This window comes from Solea senegalensis, linkage group LG19 (assembly GCF_019176455.1).
Source record: "Solea senegalensis isolate Sse05_10M linkage group LG19, IFAPA_SoseM_1, whole genome shotgun sequence".
Lineage (NCBI taxonomy): Eukaryota > Metazoa > Chordata > Actinopteri > Pleuronectiformes > Soleidae > Solea > Solea senegalensis.
The window spans coordinates 21,028,714-21,038,763 of NC_058038.1; the positions used below are offsets into that span (position 1 = coordinate 21,028,714).

At 40.4% G+C, this 10,050-nt stretch overlaps 1 pseudogene; it reads left to right on the top strand.

Annotated features, from left to right (window-relative positions):
- Positions 1-2,737: 2,737 nt before the first annotated feature.
- On the top strand, positions 2,738-8,696 carry LOC122785306 (annotated as a pseudogene).
- Positions 8,697-10,050: the final 1,354 nt, after the last annotated feature.

The window sequence follows — 10,050 nt, forward strand, 5'->3', positions numbered from 1 at the left end:
GGCTGTGTATCAGCTGCAGTGTGGGAAGAAAGAGCCGTGGTTTAATGTGTTGTTGCCATAACGAGCTAATCCGAGCTAAAGGAGCTAGCGGTCTTCGGTGGTCTCCTTACTTCGGTTGGTGGTCTGCCAGCTTGGTTGGTAACACTACAGACATCATGACGTGGATGAAATGATCCAGGCTGCGTTGGAGACGTGGAAGCACACAGCACTCGCCATCCAATCAAAACAGAACGTTAGCTACTACTCAAACAAGTGTGTGTAGCCTGTTGTTGTGTTTCCGGTCTAGCTACATCCAGTGTGGTGTTGTAGTTTTTCTAACGTTACTAGTTGTTGCAACAACGTGAAAAGAACACTACAAAGTTTGCTCGGCCAAAAAGAACGTTAATCTCATGATAAAAAAATGGACGCCGTTAAAAGGGGTTTAACTGACAGCACTAGTTTTAGTATAAACTCCCTGACTCTGTACCTCATAGCTCCAAAGCAGATCTCTTGTGGCAACTATTTTGCTCTTTTTTGTCAATTCCTCTTGTCAGTATTTTAGCACTTTTTACTTCCTTATTCCTTACCCTTACGTTTTCCCTCAGTTGTTTCTTGCAACATTTTACATTTTCATACAATCAAACCTTGATAAAAATGTACATTCAAAGGAGGGCTGCATTAAGCATTTTCATAATTAGTTAATTATTATATTATTCCCAGTTAAACGATTAGTTGTTTCATTCATAGGATGCAGATAATGGTAAAATGTCAACCTGAACCTCAAAATACACCACAAACTAATATGTTAAACATAATGTGATAAAGGAGCAAAGACACCATAACATAATTGAAAATGAATTGATTGACACAATTGATTAATTGATTATCAAACTAGTTGGAGATTAGTTTAGTAATCTGAATAACAAATGAGCCATAATGTAATTTTAAAACCACAAAGGCCTATGGGTACATTACAGTATTTTTGTTTGAATGACGCCATTACAACAAGAAAAAGTCTCTTTCAGTAACATCATGAGTTTTCTTCTAGAACAAATACAATTGTGTGAATGGAGTGGGAACATGGTGGTATCTCTTGCATTAAAACTGTGGCTGTTTAGATGTATTTTCCTTAGGTTTGCTTGAGGGGGCTGTTTGAGAGGTTCTGATGATTGTCCTCTTTCTTCATGTATGTGTAGGTGAGAATTGACAGGGTGTAGGATACTCTGCTGCTCCCACACACACTGAGCCAGGGTGGCTCACATTACACTGACTCTGACAGTGTGTGGTTTGAAATAGAATGGTTGTCAACTCCTCCCCACACAAATCCATCTATTTTGGGGGCAGCATGTAGGTGGAGTTACAGACAAGTCGTTGGTCAGAGATTAGTGTCTAGGTTTGGCTGATATGCTTGGCTGTGCATATGCTCCAGCTGTATCAGCATGATGAGACTACTCATGGTATAGCCATGATTTGAAGTAGTAGCTGTGCAGTAGCTGTGACCCAGAGTCTGACGCCACACTGGACACTGCAGTGTTACACCTCATTATGTGATGCTTTTGGATAATTAAGCTATTTTTAGAGCTACTGGGGGTCTTAGATGATTTTTTGTGTGTCCACTTAAAACCAGTTCAAAAGATCAAACGATTTCATATTAACCAGGTTATCATGCCAGGTCATTGACTCCAGAACACTTCTGATATTTAGTGCCAATATTAACCACCTGAGCAGGAGCTGGGATCTAAACGCTACACCATGTTGGGTCATAATTACTGTAAAATACGGGCAGTATACTTTAAATAAAGGTTATTAGACAAATGTGATAAGGTGCTGCCAGGCTTGTGTCCAAAAATGTCTTCATATTGTCCTTTCAAAATGGACAATATGACTATACACCACTTTGTACTGTGAGGTATCTGGTATTTAAATATGGGAATCAACAGAGCTTTGTCAAATTGACAATCTATTTTAATCCACACAAATACCTCTGTCATATCCCATGAGAGTACATCCCACAAATATCTTCAGAGAAATTAAATGTTAGATACAGTACCTAACTTCCTTCCCAGTGCTGGATGGACCTGCAGCATCTCTAAATACCATGTGATAGACATTACAATCACAGCACAGATGAACGACTAATACGCAATTGTTGTTGCACAAACTGTAATCATGATCTTAACACATACACATAAAGATGTCAGAATCAGAAAAAAACCCAGGGATTTCATTGTGGTGGAATCATTATTTACAGCAAAAATCATCCCTGAGTAGAAATGATTAGTCCTTGGAGAAACACTGATATGGCATTGTAACCAAGGTGTTATGACTCTTTCTGAATCTATCATGAATATCCAAGAAGAAGAAAAACATGCACTCCAGAGGAAAGGTCAGACAGTCACTAAAATCATGACCTATAAGAGGGCTAGTTTATAAAAGTATGTATTTATATGCACTGGCATATATATATATTTCAATGGCTAGACAAACTAAACTTCCATATAATAATTGAACAACATAGTCATTCTTAGACAGATGATTACTCTCACAGTATACAGTATGTCCTTCATTGCCTGGCCTACTTCTGCTGTGGTCCTCCCCAGTGTTAAGTTTGAACATTTGTTCTAAAGTTAAACTTGAAGAGTTGATGATGATGGAAAAGCAAGTATGCTCTACTTGTCTGAGTAACTTAACTTATGGATAGTGCAGGCCTGCCCACCAGCACATGCCCCTGTCAGTCAGTTCAACTGCCCCCTCCTTCTTCTCAGCTTACCCCATAGGTTGGTCTCACTGTTTGTCTGTCACTCTCACATTCGCCCTCTCTATGTCCCCAGCATTGACTAGTAAGTGACAGTGTGTCTCTCAGCTTCTTACTGCAGTCTCTGCACTGGACGTCTCGTCACCCTGTCTTCATTGCTGCCCCAGATTCTAAGGGAGGACCCCTCTTTTCTAAGGATCACTTTGCCAGGACTTGGGAACAAGTGACTGGATCTCAGCTTGGAGTACCTGGGCCCTGCCTTATTGGATGCCAATAAAACTTATTGTATCTGAGTGTGTGCACATTTGAGTGGGTTTTAAATTGTGAGGTTGTGTATGTGAGTGCTTCTTGCGTGTGTGTGTGTGAGAGAGAGATACAAACAGGCAAAGAGCTGTGGTCCTGGACCCCTGCAGTGATTCCAGGTTAATTACTCACTAACTGGCTCGGTCCAAGCCGTGAACATGGCATCATTGAGAAGTTTGATTCTTGCGGTGCTGCTGGCGCTGCTCTGCTCCTTCCACACCCCGATGGCCCCAACTGCTAAGGCACAAGATCTGCCACTCCGCTCTGAGCAAGGTCTGGTGGCTGATGATGATGATGATGATGACGATGACGATGACGATGATGACGCGATGATGGGCGTGACGATGATGACGATGACGATGATGGCGATGTGATTGACGGATGATCGACGGCGATGATGACGGCGATGATGATGACGATGATGACGATGATGATGACGATGATGACGACGACGATGACGGATGATGACGATGATGACGACGACGATGATGATGATGATGATGATGATGACGACGATGATGATGATGATGACGATGATGATGATGATCATGAGGGTAAGTCACTTTAAAAACTCTTTGTTAGCCTCCATACAAACATGTGCATGTGAAGCATCAGCTGTCACAGACGTCTGAACTTTACGTCACACCAACACACATTCAGGTGTCAGTGATGGCTGATGCGTTTCCATGTACATTACAGGACAGTATGCAAAGGGGAAAGGCTAAGCCAAATGTTGGCCACTCCCCCTTTCATAAAATTCTTACAACCTCATCATCTCTTTGTCAGTAATGTCTCAGAGCTTATAGGTACTCAAAGTCCCTCCTCCACCCCGTTCCTTCTGTCCATTTCCCTTGCTGTCTCTGACACTGTGTTCTTTTCCCTGTTAACTAGAGTTATGAGCACTTTGGGGAAAATGAACGGGCCCATCTGAAGTCCAACTGTCCGAAGTCCTTCGTACAGTACGCTAGATATGAACTTGGGGACTGCAGAAGCACTTGCATTTGAGAGAGAGAGAGAGAAAGAGAGAGAGAAAGAACAAAAAACAGTTTCATAAAGTCCAAGCCTGACTTGGGAATAAGTCATTGGGGTCACAAGTCTGAGATCTTTTGATTTGTGTTTCGTTTGAAAGAATGGTTCCTCCAGAATGGTTCCTCCACTAGGATCTTCCTTTCTCAGTTGTTATGCATCAGACTGACCTGTATTTGTGTCTTTATGTGAATCTACAGAGAAAGAAAGAGAGACAGAGAAAGGAGATAGAGGTGGCTGGGGGGGTTGTCTATGTGCTAGAGAAACACACAGAGGGAGAATAAAGCGTGAGGGGAGGTGCAGGAGGGCAACTATCTAAAACCTTTTTATTTCAAAGCTTAGAGTAACAACAGATATAAAGTTTCTCTCTTTCTCCATACCTCTCAATCTCTTTCTTTCTCTGTGGAGCATTGATGCCGCTGTTTGTTGAAGAGGCATGCAATACAGAGAATAGAGTTTTCAAATCTGATGTGTGCACTTGTAAAATTGCTAAACACAACTTTCAGTGTGTCTATGAACAATGTAATCATCTTACCTCTTTTTATTTTCCAAAATGCTGATGTTCTTAATCATTAGATAATATAAGAGCTTTTGATGCACATTTCAGTAGCCATTTGTTTTGACTTTTGTGCAGTTACCCCCGCTCACTATCCAATGCTTATTTGGTACTGATATAGTTGAGTAGACTTATTTGAGCCAGTTGTAAACTAAACTGAACATATGTGTAACTCCTCATTTGCTATTAAATGTTACAATAATTGATTTGCTTTTCTTGGATGATTTTTCAGACATCCAGTGAGAGTGTTTGGGAAGAGAGAGAAACATCTCTTTGTATAGAAGACATAGCTAAAGCTCTTTCAAATACCACATTGTCAAGAGATGAAATGGTTGTCTGCTTTTCCTCTTCTTTTTTCGCTAAACTGTGATTTTTGAAATGACTGTGAACATTCATGTGTGGAAAATATGACAATCACCAATGTCCATATGTCCTTAACCCTACTTTCATTCATTAAATAAATCAAATGATCATAAACTGTGGAAATGTAAATCTGCTATCAAAGGCAGGGGAGTTTGTGTTCCAGCTGTAAATGCAAAATATTTTATCAGAAACCTTTACAAATAGAATTGATCATTTGACCTTTGACCTGTATGGAGACAAGAGCAATTCCAGACCATTCCAGACCTGTGAGTATCTGTTCTGACTCCTGCATTTTTCATAATGTCTAGTTTTTCTCATTTACTGCTTGTCTGGGAGATTTTGTTTTGAGGTGGAAACATGGCTTTTTAGGTAAATGGTTATAATTGTAGTTAGCACTATGCTGTGGGCTAAAGGTAAGTACTGAAGAAGGAATGTAAGTATGTAAATTCCCCAAATGTGACCAAGGCTAAATGTAGCTCATTTGTAATTGAGTACGTCAGACACTAATGTGCAACATAATTCATTACAACTTTGTCATAGAAATTAAGCCTGAGTCATAGTTTCTGTGTGTTCACAGAACACTGGGTCACATTTCCACATGTGTGTAAGCGGCCTTGGTTCCTTTCATACTAAAATGTGGGTCTGTATGCAGAATTCAGCGTTCTGCAAACGCATACGTGATCTGACAGTCCAATCCAATTTTTATGTCCTATGTCCTTTAAGCAATGGATGTGTGGGTACCAGTGGACCGCCCCATCAACTCACACAGCTTTCCTTTCTTAACACCTTCTTTATTGTCAATTTTGACCAAAAGAAGAGCGTGTCGAGTTAGTGGCACTGGACTGGAAAGTGTTGTGCTACAGGGACCAATGCGTAAGTGTGCATCATGCACATTTCGTGTGGCTGGAGCCCAGGTTCAGAGTCTGGCCGATCGCTGGACATGGACAAGACACCATTTCACGGACATGACATCAGTCGCAGAATCTTAACGCTAGCTGGTTTTCGTGTCATTGAAGTTTTTTGAACTCATTGAACTCAAATGGAGCAAATGACACAAAAATGTGCCGCACAATTCATGCTCCCTGGCCCTGCCAACACAAATGCCGACTAGTATTGATTTTGTATTTATGTGGCACACAATTAAATAATGAGCTGAAGCTATAATATATAGATCCATACCCGCAAATATAGGTACCACCTGAAATTACATCAAAGATATTACATAGGCAGTAGGTCGTCTTCTACAGAATCCGCCACGTTATACTGTTATGTTTGAACAGCCCAGAATGAACAAATGAATGACTGGCTTCCTGAAGGCCAGAGTAGTTTCACATATGGCAAATTGTATTCAGTCAATTGCAATATGCAACTTCACCCTTAGATGTTGCCAGTATTGTCACGTACTGCAAATCTCTCATAGTATTACCTTTCATCAAGAGTATGTCTTTGTGTGTTTTATGTAACCTAAAAAAAACTGTATGCTATAATTTGCAGGCATTGTTTTGTGTTAGAATTGTTACTGTAACTGTAGAAGTCATATTTAATATCAATATCATGTGCAGATGATGATGATGATGATGATGATGACGACGATGACGACGACGATGATGATGATGATGACGACGACGATGATGACGGTGCTTATCACAAAGGCTCTGTCTGCGCATACTGTGAATTCTGTGAGGTACGTCTGACATTCAGTAAAAGACATTTGATTGATTGACGGATTTCTAATAATTCAATCTGAATATTTTCAGTAAGCTGTCAGCCACAGAGGCAGTCGCTGTCTGCAGAACTTATTTTGAAATGCCTTTTTCATTGAAGGCCATTTTGAAAATGCAACAAAATTTGACAAAAGATGAAGTACATATATATATATATATATATATATATATATATATATATATACATATATGTATTTCGGTGGAAGTCAGCAAGTCATGCTAGGATGTAACGCTCGTGCAAACAATCAACAGTAGATCCTGCAGTCCTCTGTTATGTATAAAATGTCTAATGCAGTCTAATCTGATGATCTTATCTGTTTTGTATCAGCACTGTGACAGCTGTGACAAATGTCCTTGTAAAGAGGGAGACAAATCTGAACACTGCGATGACTGCAAGGTGAGACAATACACCATGTTCATATATTCATGTGTCGTGTGTATTGTTTTTTATTTACTGATGGACTCAGCAGCTCATTAATTTGTTGCAATATTTAATAAGGAGGACAGGTGAGGAGGGTGTTGATGAAACAGGATTTTCACAAGAGAAACTGACAGCATCAAACCATGACCATTCCACAAATATTAACCACAGGTTTATCACTTTAAACATGAACAAAAGACCTCTGCGGTTGGAGGATTGTTCATGTGACACAATAGAACCCTTTACAGTGTTGCATGTTGTTGTGTTCTCATTCACAGATGTGCAGTTTCTGCCATGTGTGTCCTGTTTGTGAAACCCTTTGCAAGCCTGGTGAGTAAATGCAGAGCTGCCACCGTGAGGAGAAGCACAATATTCCACCAGGAAACTTGTCTTGCTGCTAATTTAACTTATCACTTATCATATATGTCTAGATGCTGGCTTACTTCAGGCTTGCTTTATAGTAGCACTAGGTGAGGAGTGGGGCAAAAGAGCTGAAAAACTTGAGTGTTCAGCAACAGTTCTTGAGAAAAATTAAGGCCCTGGTCATACTTTCTACGTCCCTGTATCTGCAGAGGTCTGCTGGGTTCCACATGTGCATGGACTGTATACACTGACTTGTGCATGCTCCTTGTAGTACAACACTTCCCGGTCCAGTTGGTGGCGCATAATTGTTTGGGTCAAAAGAGACAACGAAAAATATGGTAAATATGGACACTTGCTTGATTATGCGAGGAGGTCCACAATGACAAGTCAACAAATGAGGCAAATGAGGCAAACTCCTGGTGAAAAATTGTAGCAACTGGAATAGAACGGGAGATTATGTATGTGTGGAGCGCTAGACTTGGTAGGACTCTCATTTTAGTTTGAATGGATATGCGGCCATGTACGTGCATGCTGAAACCAAAGCAGCTCACTGTGGTCATGGAATGCAGAAAGTATGACCAAAGGCCTGAAGGTTCAGTATGTGGCATTTAGCAGGGTCTACTGCTAATATGTCTGTTTGGATGAATGTGGAATTGCTTAAGAAATATATTTTTTTCATATTTAGAATAAGAGTGAGAGTCTGCAGTCTCAGCATTATATGTCAGTGGACCTTTAAAGTCTGTGGTTTCTGTGGTCTTCTGGCTGCAGCTTACACTTATTTTGCCTTTTTTCTCAGGAGGTTTTGTTGATGAGGTGACTGGATCGATCTACAAGTAAGACATTTATTAACACAACTGAAACCTGTTCATGTTCATTGAAGGACAGTCATATAACCCCTGCTTTTCTCACTCGGTAGGACTGTGGCTGATGTCTTTGATGATGACGACAACAACTGAGCCCAACCATGTGATGCCACCATGTGGCTGAGCTAATATACTTCACCTTCACCTCTGAATTTTATTGTTATTTTTTCTTGTCTTTTTCCTTGAGCACATCACACGTTCGGTGAGCGAAAATTGTTAAAGAAGTAACTTAATATATTTGTTTACTGTTGTTAACTGAGTCCAAGTCGTGCTTTTACGAAAAATGATACCTTACATAAGTCATGTTTGGGGACATGTTAAATAAAAAAAGGGGACATTTTTACTGCTTGATTTATTTATGTTAAAAAGTTCAGTGGTTGTTATATGAACAAATTCTACGGATTGGATTCTTCTGTAGGCCAACATGCTACCATTTTGAACAGCCTAGAAACAGAGCTGTGAACTCGGATGACTTAAAGAGAAACTGACCTCAGCTTAAACACATGTGTCATGACTTCACTTGAACAACAGGCTTTGAGATTATTGAGAATAGCAGGAAATATGATGTCATCAAGAAGAGTACCCGTGGCCAAGTGGAAAGGGAACGTGGCTTGTAACCGGTTCAAGTCCCCACCAGGTCGAAAGGGCTGGGGTACCCCTGAGCAAGGTACCCAACCCCCGTTGCTCCCGGGTGCTACTCAGTGTGGCAGCCCACTGCTCCTAATTCTAGGATGGGTCAAATGCAGAGAAATCATTTCCCTAAGGGGATTAATAAAGTAGAAGATTTAGATTTCACTACCAGACCACACCCCCTGCTGCTCCCCACTCTCCTTCCCTCCTCCTCTCCACCACTCAGCCCACTTTTTTAGCATTTTTCAAAACTGGGTGGAGATGGCCTCAAAATATACATGCATTTATAAAAGTGTTAATCAAGAAGACTTTTGTACACAAAAAGCTGTATAGTGGCATTTAACAGTAGTTAACCAACCAGGATGGTAGCAGAGGAATGCTGAGCACAGCATCACCTAACATCATAAAGAGAACAGCACGATCAGGATCATCCGAAATAACTATATCAGCAGCCGTATGTGTAAGCTGGTCTTTGTTGCCTATTAACGAGCAGCAAGCATTCTTCATTGCACATGCTAGTGGAAATTCATAAACGGTGTAAAAAGTTAAACTAATACATAACACTTCATACATGTATGTAATATTTATTAGCATTATGTATGAACATTAGGGAAAGGGATGTGAAAAGGTGGCGACTCATCGAGCTCTTAATCCTCCCAGGCAGGCACACCATGGGCAGTTTGACATACATATTTCCTAGATAATTTGGGGATATGGGATACTGGTCGAATCAATGTCTTCATCCTCACTAACATTGCCAGATTCCAAGAGTAAAACAGTGTCAGTCCCCTGTTGAAACATCATATACATTGAAATGTATATCATTAATTCAGTCCATGTTTTTATTAATTGTAATCCACCAAAACAGAGTTGACTCAAAGCCCGCTGATATTTGATCCACAAGTTTATATTCATTAGGGACACCTCAATGAATGCCAATGCCATCAATGTAAGTTGCGGAGTTCCCGTATAGGTCAATAGTATCTTTTAACTTGACTATTTTTCATATTGGAGTCAACATGCCAGTGTAGAATTTCCACACTAGTTGCACTGATGACGGTTATGGG